The sequence below is a fragment of the Mus musculus genome, chromosome 4, assembly GCF_000001635.26.
Source record: "Mus musculus strain C57BL/6J chromosome 4, GRCm38.p6 C57BL/6J".
NCBI lineage: Eukaryota > Metazoa > Chordata > Mammalia > Rodentia > Muridae > Mus > Mus musculus.
In genome coordinates, this window is record NC_000070.6 from 21602158 (window position 1) to 21620787 (window position 18630).

An 18630-nucleotide genomic window follows, 5' to 3' on the forward strand; every position below is an offset into this window, starting at 1 on the left:
TTATTAGTTTCTGGGAGCTGTGAAAAGCTGATTGGCCTGTGTATACAGCAAAGCAACATCTGAAGATTGTAGCAAAACAAGATTGTATGGACAGTCTGCATCAATTATAGCTAGCAGAACATTTAGCAGAGGGATACCAGATAAAATTATTATAAATATCTGCCACCACTTTCATCTTGCCTTCAGTAACCGTAACAATAACATCTGAAATCTTTTCTTCCCGATGCATCCATAAACAATTAGCATCTCTTTGTTAAACTCTAATTGATCTTCCTACACAGCTGTGCCACTGTACAGCTCAAGAAAGAGGGCTCAATTGTTAAGACAGTTATTAATAATGTCATAACAAACTATAAGAGCCTGGGGAGTTCAAGAAAAGCAGGTCACCCACATCCTTTCAGAAAATAAAACCATGAACCATATCCTAAATGCATGCCTTATATGGCGTTTTCTCTTAAATATAAATCCATGGTGGGAGGCACAGGAATGTAGGGCTTAAGAATATGGCCTCTTCAACCAGACTGTATGCATTTGAACCAGGTCCACAGCTAAGAAAACCAAGTGGATGGGACACATCACTACAGACTGTGTGCCCCAGTGTGTTCATCTATGAAGCAGGGCTTGCAGTGGCTTATACCAAGCTTAACAGCTGTAAGGCCTTAGAGGAGTGCCTTGAATACTTAGTCTAATTACATAAACAATGCATTTGTTTTAATAATTGCTGTTTACTTTTCTCATAGCAGGATGGTTGGATCGGCTTTATCACTTTTTTACCTTATACCTGTGATCTAACCACGTCTTCAGTAACAGCAGTCGTCAGGCAACACAACCGGTGCCTCAGCAACACCATGGCTAACAGGGAAAAGACCAGAATGCCGCAAATACTCACAGCAAGACCCGAGTCATTTCTAAACCTTAGAGTTTTTCACCCTTCAGTGTGACACAATGAAGAATGACAAATTTCTCCAACCCTTTCTACTTGAGAAACTCCAAACTCTGTTTGTCCCAGAAATATCTTGACATGTTAGAGGATTTGAGCTTCAGGAAATAAAATGTTCTACAGGAGACGATTGAGACATCCACAAACCTGACATGAAATTACTTCACAGAGTTAAGAAGCAAATCCTCTCTAACAAAAGCCTAAGATGTGGCTTCCCTTTGAGTGGCTTCTCGATGATACAGCTAATCTGCAAATGCAGCGACCAACAAGTCGGTCTTCACACTGGCCACGTTTGGCTACCAGTAGCTGAGTCTCTGATCAACAGTAGATTAAAAATGAACATATTTCACTTTTCACAAAAGGGCTGTAAGGTTCTGCCTTACTCGTTTTTCACCTGCCATACACCACAGCTCTTCTTCCCTGTCCTCCGGCCTGCCATCTCTCTGCTACCAGGGCACCACCTCAGGGTCAGTTTATAACACTTAGAATATTCTAAGGAAGAAGGAAGAAAGGCAGCCAGTCTTTCCATCTCCACTGAACTTCAGCCCAGAAGACTGAACTCTAACTCCTAGTCTAAAATTATATCACATGAGCAATCTAAGTGGCGCTCGCCTTTAATCCCAGCACTCGGGAGACAGAGGCAGGCAGATTTCTGAGTTCGAGGCCAGCCTGGTCTACAGAGTGTGTTCCAGGACAACCAGGGCTACACAGAGAAACCCTGTCTCGAAAAACCTAAAAATAAATAAATAAATAAATAAATAAATATTAAAAATTAAAAACTGTGTGACAGAATTCAGTATTTCCAGCTTCCATTGTCAGGGGAGGGGAGAAAAATGAGGAGAAAACAAAATGGTCAACCACAATGGCTGTCACGCCTGCTCTGAAGCCCTGATTTTCCATCTGGGAAATTCTTAATCATCCTTTCATAAACAATGATCTGCTACTTCTTTGGCAAATTGCTGGCCCAGCCCAAGGCAGAGTTGACTTCCCTGGGGAACTGGTAGCAGTTTACATGTGTATACATTAATGTGCCCTGCTTGCTTGCACTGTGATTGTCACCAATATCTGTTTCATCGATAAAGTAAATTCTGGTATGATGATTGGAAAAGGTAGACCAAAACTATGATGATCAAATTATTCCTCTTTTAAATGGTCAGTTATGCTGCATTATAGTAGACTGCACATAAAAGTCACCAAATAATTCTCTGAAAGAAATTAAAGGGCAAATTTACTGATTGATTATCACCAGGGCAACTGTGATGCGTATAAAAATAGCCCCCATAGGCCACAGAGACTGGCACTATTAGGAGATGTGGTCTTGTTGGAGGAAGTGTGTCACTGGCGGGGTGTGAACTTTGAGGTTTCAGAAGTTCAAACAATGCCTAGTGACGACCTGTAGTTTCCAGCTGCCTGCACATCCAGATGTAGAACTCTCAGCGATCTCTCCAGCACCATGTCTGCCTGTGTGCCACCCTGATTCACACAATGATGATAATGGATTGAATATCTGAGCTGAAACCCAGTCCCAATTAAATATGTTTTCCTTTATGAGAGTTGCTGTGATCATGCTGTCTCTTCATAACAATAAAACCCTAAGAAGCCAATAATGTTACTCTCTTTCCATTGGATTTTTCTGAAATAACAGAACAAGTAAAGAACAAACACTCAATATTCTGCCCTGAAACCCAAAGAATGAAGTTTTTAAGACGTTGAGAATGTGAACTACATGCCAACATTGTCTAGGTTCATAATACAAACATCTCTTCCTGGTGGTTTACAGAAGGAGTCATTAAAGCCTCCCAGTCTTAAAAATAATGACCAACCTAGTAGCACAAAGAATTTGGAGATCTCTCTATGGTTAAGGCTAGAAATGTGCTCACACCTAGAAAATCTTTACCAAACATGTACTTCGTTCGTACTTCAGAAATTCTCTGAGACGATTAGACTCACTTCAAAGGAACTTAGAATCCTATTCATCAAGACTCACTAGCCAAAGATGAGATATGTTCAACATCATTAAAGATAATTATAGTAAGTTAAAATACATCACATGTGCTTAGAATTACAAATCACTAATGCTACTCTTTGGGCTGGTTTTGGTCTTTGGTTTTTGATATTTGAGTCAGAGTATCATATAGGTAAGGTTGGCTTTGAACTCCTGATCCTCTTTCCTTTGTCACCCCTTTCTCTTTGGAACCAAATTTCACTGATTGACTAGACTGACTGGACAGTGAGCTCCAGGAATCCACCTGTCCCCTACTTTTCCCAGAACTATGTTCATTTTTTTATTTAGGGGCTAGGGATTAGAACTCAGTTCCTGTGCTTGAACAACAAGCAGTTTTCCAACTGAGCCATCTCCCGAGCCCTCAGGGAAACACTTTTTAAATTAGCCACTAAGATTTATGTATCAATATTGACACAATTTACAAGATGCCAATACAATAATTTCAGGGCCAAATGATAAAGCTTTAACACAGTTATTCTAACCTTTTGAAGCACCACACAGTTATTCTAGCCTTTGCATAAAGCCACATCAGCCTCCATTCTGGTTCTCCCTCTCCTCCTCAGACCTCTCTGTCTCCTCAGCTCCTCACTCTGCCTCCTTTCTCCTGCCCAATCACAAGCCTTCCACTGCCCTAATGTGATTGGACAGGGAAAATCCTGCACCAGATATTACATGTGCTTTTGCAGAACTGGCAATTCAATAAAGTCTATTGTTTACATAAAAAAGTCTATTCTTTACAATCATAAATTAAACATTATTAATAATTGTTGAATTGCCAATTCAGGGAAACTTTCAAAATGCTATCACATTGAAACTCAGCATAGTATCCCTAGCAGTAATCAGAACACTCACAGGCAGAGGCAGGAGGATCACCAAAAGTTAAAGGCTAGCCTGAACTACATAGTAAGAGCCTGTAACAAAAACAAGTGTAATTTAAATAGTGACCATATGTGTATCATATTAAAGATTTATTATAAAGTATTAGATGTTGATTTAGATGAAGAGGCTTGCTTGGAATTTGTTTTAGAATAATTTGGGGAGTAGTGACATCATAGTGAATGGAACAGATAAACTGTGATGTGGGTCCCAGAATTGAGTAGTCAGTGCATGGATACTAACTGTTCCACATACTTAATGTGTTCACATTTTTCTACAATTAAACATACTCATAATACTTTCCTCATATAAAATTATTAATAAATGGAACAGTTCCTGTGGTTCATGTCTGCAAGCCCCCAGCACTTAGGAGTTGAGTCTAGATGATTGTAAATATGAAGACAGCATAGTAAGTTCAAGTTTCATGTAAGCTAATAGTAAGACCCTAAGATAGATAGATAGATAGATAGATAGATAGATAGATAGATAGATAGATACAGAGACAGACATAACAAGGCTTATAAAACACTGAGTAGAATTTGACCAGCAGTCTGTAAAGAAAGTACTCCTTTATGAAATTGGGTAAAATCAACTCTACTGTTTTCTCGAGCTGTTATGACAAAATGCCCCAAACCAAATTATTTAACAGAAGTTTACTCCCTATAGGTCTTGGAGCTAATGTTCCAAAATCAGTTAGAGGTTTGGTCCTCAGATAGTCATTGTCTCAATCAGGCCTCACAAGGACCTTTCTTTACCTATATTCCTAGCATCTCTCCATGGCTCCAGATCTCTCCTCTTATAAGGATACCATTCACATTGGATTAATTTCCATCATAACATCGTTTTCACCTTTAAAGATTCTCTCCAAATATAGTTACATTTTAAGGTATTGGGGATTAAGACTTCAACAAATAGGTGGAGAAGTAGCATAATTCCTCTTTTTAAAATGTCATCCTTAGTAATTCTTCATCATGACCTAACACCCTGGGAATATTACTTGTCAACATTCCTCTACAACTCTTTAAGAAAGCCAGAAGTTGGATCAGGTTTGATGGGGACACTTCATGTCGCTTTATTCCAAATAGATCTAAGCCTCTGAAAATATTAAAGGTCTAAAATCTACTCTTGCCTAGAACAAAATGGAATGAATTTGGAGTGTGCAGTTGCCTATCCAAATTCAATGAACTTGTCATAGCTTGGATAATCAATGTCTTTCTGACTTTGCTTGAGGCATCTTATTCCATGCAGAGAATGGACGTGTGCAGAGAAAACATGTCTTTGCTGCATACAAGGCTACAAAGAGTCAACACAAACTCCACTGTGCACCATCTGCATTAGCAGAGAAAGACGGAGGCAACTTCCTGCCATGAGCTGCAGGAAAGCTAACCCTCCCAAGTCCAACAATCCCCAAACCGTCCCTACCATGTACTTTCTACCTAGACATACTGCCAATTCTTGTTCAGAGGTTCAGCCAGAGCAGCCAGGCCATTCTTTTCACAGGTGGTTTGGGTTTTTGTTCCCCTTTCCAAATTTTCTAGGCACCTAAACAAATCACAGCACTCCTCTTTCCTATGCCTCTCTCTGCCAATGAGATAGAAAAAAATGTAGTTATTTAATTGGATTCTGTTTTACTACTTTAAATTAGATTATGTCTCCCAGCCCTAACATTATGAGAGCAAACTTTATCTCCAAGATATTTTGTAATCAAATATGTTGACTGAGCTGGCATCGTTGTGGACTCACAACCAGACCACTGAAACCTCACAGTACTACCTGCATTGTGAGGCCTTCTCACACCAGCTAAAAACATATAAAGTTCCTTTTCAGACACAACTCGGACCAAGTCTGTACATTTCTGCAAGTACTTGTGTATACAACTAATGCAGAACAACTCAGCACTAATTCTTAGGTTTTCCTTCTTATCACTATTGATACAAAATAGTTATCAGTCATTAATTCATTAGGTTGATGTAACTAATTAGATAAATCACACAATTTTATATACCCCCAAGAGTCCCACAGCCACAACTCAAAATAATTTTATACTCCTGACTTGCCTCAAATGCCTAGTCCAAAACAATCTACTGAATAATATCTTAGAAAGATCGCTGTGCAAAGCCTGTTGGAAGGAGTGGGAACAGATATCTTTTTTTAATATTGTTTATTATTATGTATTTTCCTCAATTACATTTAGAATGCAATCCCAAAAGTCCCCATACCCTCCCCACCACTTCCCTACCCACCCATTCCCATTTTTTGGCCCTGGCATTCCCCAATACTGGGGCATATAAAGTTTGCGTGTCCAATGGGCCTCTCTTTCCAGTGATAGCCTACTAGGCCATCTTTTGATACATATACAGCTAGAGTCAAGAGCTCTGGGGTACTGGTTAGTTCATATTGATGGGAACAGATAGTTCATATTAATGGGAACAGATATCTTACAGGCAACACCAAAGGAAAAAGGAAAGGATCCAGACATTGCACCAGAGGGAAACCCAGTTCCCATGACACTGACAGAAGGAGTAGATACGGAACCCAGAAGAAAAGAACTTGGGATGATGAGCTGAGGGAAGCTGCACCGAAGTCCCCAAGCAGGAAATAGTGTCCTTGTCTCTAGCTTACGCACCCATGCTTTGCATTGAAATTTTTTTCTCTTTTTGTGACTTCCACTTTGTCAGTTCACAAATCTTGTTGTAAATTAGAAATGTGAGCCTTGATTAGGGCACTTGTCAGGAGGAGCAAAGACAATCATGAGAAAACTTTACCATCCTTCCTCCTAGTACATATAACAGAAGCCTGGAAAAACTCTGCATTTTTTGAGTCAGGCAAGTATATCTTCTAGTCTAGTCTCCTACCAGCTATCTCTACAGGAAATGTCCAAATTAGTTCTATCAAGTTCGAAGTGTAAACTTCTTAGAACTTCTCTGTTCTTGTATTTAGAATCAGAATAATTCTATCAAAAGGGGATTTACAAGATTATATAATATACTTCAGGGTCAAGTCTGAGACATGATATAACTCTGTAAATGTTTTCCCTTCTAGGAAAAAAAAAAAAAAACAACAGCCAAGACAAATGGGGAGTCTTCTACCAGTCATCAAGACCAACCAGAGCTACAGAGTGAAATCCTGAGTCAAGGGGGTGAAGAAAAGGAAGAAAGGAAGGAAGAAAGGAAGGGAGGGAGGGAGGGAGGGAGGGAAAGGAAGAAAGGAAGGCCTTCTGAAAACAGCTAGGGAAATGTTAAAATGAACTCTAGTTACTAAAAGGTTTTACTGAGTTTTTGATAATTTTTTTTTGGTTTGATAATTTTTTAAGAGAGAATGATTTGATTTGTGTAGAAATAAGCCTCTTTTCCCTCGTTTTATTTTTATTTGTATGTGTGATTTGCACTAAATGTGTGAACTATATGTGTTCAGTGCCTTCAAAGGCCAGCAAAGGGTATATCCCCTGGAATTGGAGTTACAGACAATTGTGAGCTACCAAGTGGGTGTTTGGAATTGAACCCAGATCTCCTGAAAGAGAAAACAGTGTTCTTAAACTCTGAGTCATATCTCTAGATCCAGGCCTCCTTTTTAAGAGACACCAACTAAAATCTGATGACTTCTACAGGTTACATTCAAATGGCATATGTGCTGTTGTACAACAAGCACTAGGACTTTGATGTACTAAGAAGAGCAGAAGAGTCTTAAATTCTGGGATAACAGCAGCAATAATTGCTTGTAGAACCGCAGGTGAAAGTTGATGCTTTCAGACCCAAAATTCCCAGTAGCAGAGTGAAGGCCAAAGTCCCCAGGCCTTTTTCTCCGGCCCACACATGGATGCTTTCTGCTACCTGCAGGACCAATCTGTCTTCTCAGCACACTTTGCTTTTGGCCATGACCACTCCAATTAGCACACAGAGGGTAATTTCTGCTTGTCTCTATTTTTTCCCAGCCTGTGAGCTACATGAGGACATATTTGTATTTTGTTGCGGTTATTGCTGCCCTGAAAACACTTAATACAATGCCTGATGCATAGTAATTTCTTAGTAAATTTTTTTTAATTAATGTGTAAGGGCCATCTTCCAAGAATAGATCCATGTCACAGGATACAACAGCATCCATAAGTCCCAGAAAGTTCCTTTCTGATCAACATTTGCTGAGTTACTTTGTATACCACAGTCACAGCTAAAGCTGCCACAGTCTCTGTCCTTATCTACAGGCATTTTGGAAAGTGTTTGTTTGAGCCCATGTTTGCATAGCATGACCTAAATATTCTTCATTGCCATGTTCATCCAAAACCTGAATCTCTGAAGCTTCACAGACAGAAAAAGAAAATCACTTCTTCCCTCGCATATGTAAATAAACATGATTCAGGAATTATTTAATTAATCCATTATAAACTTGTTAGTCAGATCATCTTCCCCTGTGTATAACAATGTTTGATGATGTACTGTCCTTATTAAGCTGTCACAGACAAATGTATTTGCTGTGTATACTCACAAATTAAGTACATGTGCGTCATTCAAAGTGTCACCTAGCATATTTGAAGTTGGGTTGTCAAAGGTCCTGTTGCTCTTTCTTTTGTAGTGGCAAAGAGAGTATCCAGTTAGATTAGCCTGCCTGGTGACCATTATAAGCAGAAAAGACCAGGCAATGATATGACTTCCCCCAAAATGTTAGAAAAGGCAAAAATGTGAAAGGCACATTTCAGTAAGTATGAAATAAATGCAGAAGGGCAATTAACAGCAAGGAGAAATGAGACCAAAGCAGAGAAAGAAAAAACACTCCAGAGTCCACAAAATGAGCAGGTGTGGACAACTGGGGTGGGGTGATAGGTGCAGGAGGCTGACAAGCCAGACCCTGATTCCTAACTCAAACCTCTCTGCTTCTCAGTGTGCCAGTAGTTTCCATGAGCTGGATTATATTTATGAGAGGAGTTTGCCACACGACTGACTCCTTCTGTTAACCATAATTCTTAATGGTGCATCACTCAGTAGTTTATGTTTTGGGCTGACATAGGCTTTCATTAACTCATTTTGTAAAAAAAAAAAAAAAAAAAGCGCAACATCTGCAGAGAGAAACACTTGCTTCTCAAAATATCAAATTCTCTTCCCGGGAAACTTCAAATTTTCTTTTGATAATTTGGCATAAGAAACAGACACCATTTAATCCATTTGCTAATCCATTAAACTACAAACAAATCTCCTAAAAAATTGTTGGGAAAATCTTTCATGTTTTTCTTTTAAAATATAAATTACCAAATTAGCTGATAATTAGCATAAATTCTGGGTCTAATCTGTTATTTATGGAAATGCTTTCCCAGTTATTTACTAGCCTGACCCTTATAAATACTTTATATTTTTATTTCAAATATTTAATTTCATATTTTCAAAATGTGCAATGCCTTATATCTCTAGATCAATAAAAGGAAGCATTTTTGCCTTTTAAAAGTGGGTTTTGACCATGAGATGCAGCAGTAATTTTTCTGCAAAAGAAAAAAAGAATGGGTGTCGGTAGAGGGGGGGAAGAAAAGAAAAACACTCATGGATATCAGGCTTCAGGAAGGTTCCTCTGTAGCAACCTGTGGCCTGCCCACAAACCTTAATTAGTTTGAGAGATCATGATATAGAGGCTCTTCAAACTGGACAGGAGTGGGAGCTCTCTGTGGAGAAATAGAGCAAGCCTTTGTATCAGGTAATTTAAAGAGCAGCAACAGGCTAATATGTAGACGAGAGAGGGTGTAGCATGTGGTGTGGTTCTCAGCAGAGCAGCAGGCCCCTAATGAGGCCCAGTAGTGGATAGCAGCTGGTAAACTTGGGCTCAAAATAGGGGGCTCTGAGGGCCTTTATTTGCTAACAAAAGACTGCAAATTGCTCAAAGGCCCAAGTAGGCAATGAGAACATGTTCATATGGTGAGCCAGTATATAAATTTTCAAAACAAATATTACAATATATAAATTTACATTGCAATGAGAATCAGAAGAATCCTATGATTGTCGACATTTTGGTAAGAATAGGTACAGAAATTGGCTATTAAATTTTGTATAAGAAATTCACCACCTGCTCTTCAGTCCAGTCTGGGACTCCCAGACTAAAGTGCATGCAGTGTGTGTGTGTGTGTGTGTGTGTGTGTGTGTGTGTGTGTGTGGTAGCCATTTGTACAATCATGTCTTACACTGCCTGCAACCCCGGACCACTGGAAGTTAAAGCATGGTGTGTTTTGTAAAGTAGTACGGAGTTTATTATGCATAGTGAAATTGCTTCCTGGCTATCCAATGATAAACTAATAGCATAACAAGTCATAAAGATCGCAACAACAAAAAAGCTCAGATCTCTTGAGTTAACAGAAGACCTATACCAGCCTAGGTTTTAGGGACTGATCCTAAATAGATGGTGCACATTCTTTCCGTGCTCCACACAGATTATTTTCTAAAAGAAAGCATTCTCTTTAGCAACTGTACCACCAGGATGGCACAAGCAGCGATTCCCTGGAGAAAACACACAGATGGATACCAATCTACTTGGTTACATTGAAATTTTCTACTCACTCCTTCCCAGCACTGTTATAAGCAATCCCCAAAATTTGTTTTGATAACTCATCTCCAAGACATTTTTTCTCAGCTTTATTGAGGTCTAACTGATAAATACAAATCCTGTGTATTCTCAAAACACAATGTGATTTGATGTGCACGTGTATTATGAAACAACTACCACAGTCACATCAGTTGCCACATCTATTACCACACACTGTACCATTTCATAAAGTCCCTATTGTAAGCCACAAAACTTCTATGTGCTCTTTTAGGCAAAACCAGGGAACTCCTTAAACCATTACAGAGTTTTTAAAAAGATCCAGTCCTAAAAGCACACGTCAGAGGACATGCACTCATGTTGTTGTAGAGGAAACTCCTAAGCATTTCCTGGCACAGGTATTATTTGTAAGCCTTTGTTATCTGTTTCAATTTTTGAGCCACCTTAATTGTAACTCCACTATTTATAACACAGAAGTACTTCTTACATGTTCCCCAAATCCCCAATCAACATTTAATTTTTCATACAAGATTTTCCAGACCTTCATAGACAACATGCAATCCTTCTGTAGCCATGTGCTTCATCAGCCTGTGCCACCTCAGCTCTTCATCATTTCTAAAACAACAGCCAGTACCTCCCTGGTACCTCCATCGTATGGGTGGTTCACACCTGGACCTCTACTCCCTCCTTCTTTGGCCAGTGGCTTGCCATGATCCCTTCACTTGAAAACTGAATGCAGTGTTGAACTTCAAACTGGACTCCCAGCTCTCCTAGAGTTCACACTGAACTCCCCCATCCCATTGGGGCTGCAACATTTGAATTTGAAATGTTCACAAAAGTTCCATGTGTCATGGGCTTGTCACCAACCTGTGCTATTGTTGAGAGATGGTGAGAATTATAGGCAGTAAGGCCATGCAAAAGGAGGTTAGGTCACTTTGGGAATGCCTATGAAAGGGGATAGAATGACCGTGGTCCCTCCTTCTCTCTCTCTCTTTTGCTTCCCAGCTACCATGATGTAAACAGTCCCCTCCAATGTAAACTTCTACCACGATGTGCTATACTGCTTCAGGCCTAAGGCAACAGGACTGTGTCTAAGAACTGAAACATCTAAAACTGTGAGACAAGAGACATCTTTCCTACGCTTAAATCTATTATCTTGGGTATTGTATTACATCATAAGAAAAATGAGTAATACAGTGATCAAAATGCATAGGTCTCCTCAGCCACCCTCTGACTCTCTCATGAGGTCTGGTTCAATCAGGTGTCTTTTTTTCATACTGATTTTTTTAACTGACATACATATGTGTTGATATCAAACTATATTTTAGAGATAAAATAATTATTTGCTAGCTCAAGTAATAAAAAAAACATTTACCAAGGGCTCTAAATGAATAAAGTACGGTACTGTGACCTCTCGTAATGCAAATATGTAAATTTGAAATATAAATTAACCCACATCCAAGATTGGGTTAATTTCCTTTATTGGGATGATTTGTGCTACTTCTTGTGTATTATAAAGAAAATCATATTGATCTAGCAATAATAAATCTGTTCACCTCACTCACTATATACCCTTCATTTCTTTCTCCCTTTGACTATGCAATTCATTAAACTTGATTCATTGTTCACAATATTTTGAGTAGTAGCCCCACTGGAAAGTGTCTCATCAGTCACTGGTGAACTGGCTAAGGATTTGATTGATGGAAAACATAAGCAATAATTAGCCCAGGGAAGAAGGCAAAGACATGTAGCTTTGCCTCTTCCCTGCTCTCACCACATGTCTCTACCCCAGACAAAGACTGTCTCACTCCACTTAAGTTCTGGTGTCCATGAAACATGCAGAGAAGAGCATCCTGACACAAGAACAGCTTTGCCTCATAAGCAAGGTACAAGGAAGCTCATCTTGCAAATCAGGAAGTTTGGTTTTAGCCACCATTGTTCATAATTCCATACTATAGGGAACTGAAAAGCTAGTCTCTGAAAACAGGCTGATGCCTGATCTGTGTCAACAAATGCCTGTAAAAGTGAGCAAGCAATGCCAGCCCCCACCATTCCCTCTCCCTCACACAGCCCTCTGCAGTCCTGATGAGCTAAGCCCATCAAACGTCCCCAGTGTATGATGCTTGTTCAATTACAAAGTCTATTCAACTTAATTATGGATCATAATGAAAATACCTGCCTCAGGCTAGAAGAGTGGTCTAGTCCGAGGTAAGAGAATAGGGGCTACTAGGCAGGGGCCGAGCAGAACACCAGGCAGCAGAGTTGGTGGCCTTAGGGGTCAGCCATTTGTCACAAGCTTCAGTTGGTGAGCTTCTGGCAGAATTGCCTAACCCCTGAGAATCCACACTCAAGCTCTCCTACTGACAGATGGAGCCCTAAGTTAAAATATCCCCAGACTTTGATAAAGATTTTAATCTCTTACAAAATTATTTTTTATTATTAGAAATTGCACTCACACATAAAAGTGTCTGTCTCTAAGATAGGCTTTGCACAACAGTTCTGGCCTCTCTTTATAATAGGATATCCCAACACTAATGAGTGTGGCTACAGAGTAATTAGCATCTAGCGCAGTAGCCTCTTTGGAAATACTTTCTTTTGCTCACACTGCCACTTATACTTGAAAATAGCATTGTTAATCACACTTTCATCCCATAGCAGAGTTCCCTTCTGTTCACGACAACATCACAATTATATTAATTCTCCCTTGCCACTGAACACAGGGCAACAAGAAGCTCTCTGAGTTATTCAATAAAATACATCCAGCATCAACAGCAGTGTCTGTCCGTGAGAAAGGCACCTATGAAACCAAGGTTAAACTGCACAGATGACATCTCATTGCTGTCATCAGGATATCTCCGTACAACTTGTGGCTATGGGACAGTGCTTTCTATGTGCTCCACCGTTTGCTATCTAATAAAAACAGTTGTCACATAAAGTACAGCTTATTCAAGTACAGAAGGAAAATGGGGAAACATCCCAGGAGACTGGGGGACTTCACTTTACCCTGGGTGACATTTTTAAATGACAGGATTACTTTTCTCCTTGCTGCAGTTGGGTCCTAGCATAAATAAAGGCTGCCAGTTTTCAAAAAGTTACTCACCTGAGCCAAGTCACTCTGCAAACAGGAACCAGGGGTGCTGTTCCTGCCATCCTTACCAGCAAAGGCCATACTTCGGCTGCATCAAAATATCCACAGTTCACTCTTTCCTCTACCTAGAAAATGTGCCCTCAACAGTAGACCCAAATTCATTTGCTTTTTTTTTTGGAATATTTTTATTTATTTCTTGACAATTTCATATATGTATTCAGTGTATCATTATCATACCCACCCTAGTTCCTTCCTCTTATCCCCCCAACACTTTCCTCCTCACCTCTTCATGTCCTCTAATATTTTTATAGGCCACTCAAATCTATCCGTGCTCCCTCGATGCATTTGGATGTGAGGGCACCCACCTGAACATGGGCAACCTACCAGAGGGGGGATGAATTAGAGGGTTTCCGGAGAGGAGACCTGGAAAAGGGATAATATTTGAAATGTAAATAAAGAAAATATCCAATAAGAAAAAAAGAAAAAGGAAAACGAAAAAATGGCTCTCTCCTCTCCAGTAGGCAATTGCCAACTGGTAGTTACTCAGCTAGGGATGGCACATCACAACCTGTCCCCCATACTTGCTAGCATGACAACTGACTGCTCTTGCACAGGTATCCATGGCTTCTGCCAGTTCATGAGTGTAATGGCCATGTCACATCCTGAAGACTTAGCTTCCCAGCACTCCTCCCAACCCTCCAGCTCTTACATTCTCTACAACCCTATTCTGCGCCTTGTTTTCCGAGCCTTGCCGGAGTGGGGTGGGGCTCACTCATCATTCCAGGCTCAAGTCATTGTCTACGGAAAAGCTTCCCTGAGTTTCCTTTCCTGTTGTCTTTATCTCGGATGAAACACCTTCCACCTTATATTTAAACAGTCCTTTTGTTTGCCTGTTTCCCTTTATATAATTGGCTTTAAAACATGAGGGAACTGTGTCATCTCCATTTCCTCACTCTTAACCTAATGTTGGAGAAAGAGCAGTTGTTCATAAACTTGTGATAAACTTAATCAGAGCAAACAGCCCTTTGGATAAGACAGAGAGGGTGGCACTGTGGACAATACCTCTGCAGGGCAGAAGCAGTAATAAGAATATGGTGAGGCACACGGGGGCGAGGGAGGGGGTGGCAGATGACAATGGCCCAGACGCTCTTGTCCAACTGAAGGTATAAATTCCATCCAGTAGAAACTAAATATACTAAACCAATTCAGAGAAATCCTTGGACAATAGAAGGTTAACAACGGATCTGTATAAGACAATGTTATCATCTAGATTATCATATGATTATATTCTGAGAAGAGGTGGAGTCTTCCCCCTAAAAAGCTCTGGATTGAATGAGCCACAATAAAACCCTGCGAAAGCAGAAACTTGAAGTCCATCATATAACTATGGTATTAGTGACACTTTGTTTGTTTCTAACTGGTTGTTGTTCCATTATGACAGACCTAAGGTACCGAGAGGAGTAGATAATGTCTCAGTGTTTGCTCTCTACCACAATCTACTTTCAATCCATGCTCATAATAAAACCAAAAAAAAAAAAAAAAAGTTCAAAGAACTCAGCACCAAAAGCCATATGTGCCGCCTTAACACCTGAGATAACATATATTTAAATTTCTCTTCAGCCCTTATAACTGTGGGTTCTTTTTGTTAACTAATTCGCACTGGATGTGGAATTCATCACAGGAGAAAATGCTTATTTTGCTTAAATACATGTTACGTCTAAGTTAGTGTACAAAGCAATTGGTTTCATTATGACATTTTAAATTAAGTCATCTTTTGTGTCACAAAAAAGAACCTGAGTTAAAATAAATTTTAAAAAGAGCATTCTTTTGAATACAAATCCCAAAAGGTATTAATAAGCAAGGACAACTTGTAGATTTCAAGGTTAAATAAGCCTTGAAAACACCAATTCAAATGCAGAGGGGCAGGACCTTTACTGCAGGATTTCTCAAAGATTTAATTATATTAATATGCACTATTCTAAGAGAATAGTATCTGATATAGCATTTTAACAGCATATCTGATTACAAAGCCCCACTTTATTGCATAGACTTTGGCAAGCACAAGCTAAATCCTGAGGTCCACCTGGATGTTATAGGAGTTCACTGCAGAAGAGGGAGGGACTAGTCCCGGAAAGTGAACATGAGCTGGCTTCCCAGCTGTCTGTGCTCTTAATGTCACACAGTAATGCAGGCATAGTGTACTTCCAACTCTCCAGAAATGTCATATGAAAAAGGCCGGTGCCAAGGTAAAGTAACTATACTCAAGAAGTCAGCATCCTTGGGTAAGAGAAATGGGCAAATGACTACTGCATGTCAACACACGGGTGTGCCACAAATTCCCAGGGAAGCACTGGTAGTAGGCAGCTTATATCTAAATGGCCTCAGGTGGGAAGTACAAGACAGACACTAAGACAGAGTGCTAGAGAATACAAACTTTATTGAAAGAGTTGTGAATGACATGGAAAGACAGACAAATGAAAACCAGCATGGCAGGGCTCTGTTTAGAGTTCAGGCCCTGGCACCAGAGACCACCAGCATGGTGGGGACTCTTATTTGTTCTACACATTCATGAAATGTTCAAATTCCATTTCTCAAAAGTTTCAGATACAACTATTGGGTTCGATGTTCTAATTAAGTCAAGCTTCAAGGTAGAAATTTGTTCTGGAAGCAGGGAAGAAAGACAGAGCAAACTAGGGAGGTATGGGCTGCATTTGCCACTAATTTCTAGAACATCCATACAAATGACTGTGCCTCTCCCCCCTGCCCCCACCTCCTCAGGGCAAGGCCACTCCAAAGGCTGCTCATGGAGTTTGATTTTTCTTATCCCACCCACTGGGTGAGTGCTGGGCTTCAGGGACAGGGAAGTGCCAAGTCACTGCTCCTGGTGTAGGAAAGTACAGTCTAAGATGAAGGAGAAAGTGGAGCTAGTTCTGGGAGTATTGGAAGAGCCATGAACAGGAGTGCGGGGGGGGGGGGGGGGGGGGAGGCAGGGCCTGGGGACAGCTTCTGGTCCCTGGGGGTGGGGATCTCCGGCATAGCTCAGTGATGACTGTCCTTAGCTTGGCAAGGCAGGATGGAAGTGCAGAAAGGCCTTCTACAGGAGATTTAGCTGTGGCCCTGAAGGTGAAGACCTTCTGCATGTTCCCCATGGCAGTGGTAGATGAAAGAGACAGTCCGTGTTTATCCATATCATTTATTGGCTGCTCATTGTGGGAAAAGGATGCATACTGTACTGTACCCACTTGTCAGAGTGGACCCAAGATTAAATAACTTTTGCAGGGACGAATGTCTGGGAAGTGAAGCTTATTGGCGAAGCCCTCTGGGCCTCTAGGTACCTCATTAGCATGGGGAACTCTGTATTGGGCCTACCACAGGTCATGTTTCCTTAGGTGGGGAGTATGACACCTGTTCCATCCAGGTCAGGAATCTTGCAGGGAGCAGGAAGTTGCCTAAGCCTCAAGTGTGTCCCCACCTAGTCTCTGGATCTCAACCCACTCTACCTTACCAAGCTTCCTGGCATGGTTTTAGCATCCCACAAATGACAAATGCAGATACACCTTTCCCTCTTCCTGTCTCAAAGGCATGTGCCATAGTCATCAAGCAAGCTCTGCTCAGTACCAGAGTATTTGTATACATAAATGTAACCATAGTAACTAACATTGCTCGCATCCCTACACTGTAAAATGAGGCTTACCACTTTGTTTATAAAAAGGATTTATGGCTGGTCATAGTGGTACACACCTTTAATCCCAACACTTGGAAGGCAGAGGCAAGAGGATCTCTGTGAGTTCGAGGCCAGCCTGGTCTACAGAGTGGGTTCAAATACAACCAAAGATACAGTGAGAACCTGTCTTGAAGGAAGGAAGGAAGGAAGGAAGGAAGGAAGGAAGGAAGGAAGGAAGGAGAGGAAGGAAAGGAAGGAAAGGAAGGAGAGGAAGAAAAAGAGGGAGTGATCAGGAAGAAAAAGAAAAGAAAACTTATTGTTTCCTTTGTTTGATGTTTGAGGGAAAGGGATGTCTCCATGCTTGACAGGCTCTCATGTAGCCCAGGGTGGCTTGGAATTCACTAAGTAGTCAATCGTTTAGAATGACATTGAGCTCCTGATCCTCCTGCCTCTCCTCCTCCTCCTCTTCCTTCTCCTCCTCCTCCTCCTCTCCCTCTTCCTCCTCTTCCTCCTCCTCTTCTCTTTTAAATTTTTATTTTATGTTTAGGGAAGTTATATATATTTGTACACCACATGTACATCTGGTGCCTGTGGAGGTCCTGTTGAACTGAAGCTATAAATGGTTAATAAACTATCAATGGGTGCAAAGAATCAAGCATAGGATCTCTGGAAGAGCAGTCGGTACCCCTAACTGCTGAACCATATCTCTAGCTCCCTGCCTCTACCTCTACGGGCTTAGATTATAGGTGTTAGCATTTAGTCTAGGCTCTGCCCCACAGTTGCCTGGCAACAGCCAGATGTACCTGACTCACTATAAAAGGGGCTGCTTGCCCCTTCTCACTCTCTTGTTCTCTTGCTCTTGCTCCTACTCCTTATCTCTCTCTCTCCACCCCCTCCTCCCTCTCTTTCCTGGTGCTCATGGCTGCCCCCCTCTGTCTCTCTCTGTCTCTCTTTCTCTCAACTCCTATCCCAATGCCCTGAATAAACTATTCTGCACTATACAGTCATGTGGCTGGAACCTCAGAGGAGGAAGGGAGCCTCAGCATGGGCCCACAGAGGCATCCCCTTCCCCCACACCATACCTCACCTCCACCAAACACATCTCTGGTCTTTCTTTTTACAAAACACAACAATAACAAGCACCACCATGCCTGATTAGGCAATATACTTAAGAAAATAGCAATATGTAAAATACCTCATTTAAGTTTTAAACTGTACTATTATCATCATGGTGTGGAGCATTGTAGCAGGAAAGCAGGCATGGTGCTAGAGAAGGAACTGAGAGTTCTACATCTTAATCTGTAGACATCAGAAAAAGAAAATGACCTTGGGCATGGCTTGGGCTTTCAAAACCACAAAGCCCACTCCCAGTGATACACTTCCTCCAACAAGGCCACACCTACTCCAATAAGGCCATCCTTCTCAGGTAGTGCCACTCCCTAACGATTAAACATTCAAATATGTGAGTCTCTGGGGCCATTCTTAGTCAAAGTACCAGAATTACCCAAGCTGGCCTTCACCTTACAACTTGCCTCAACATCCAGAGT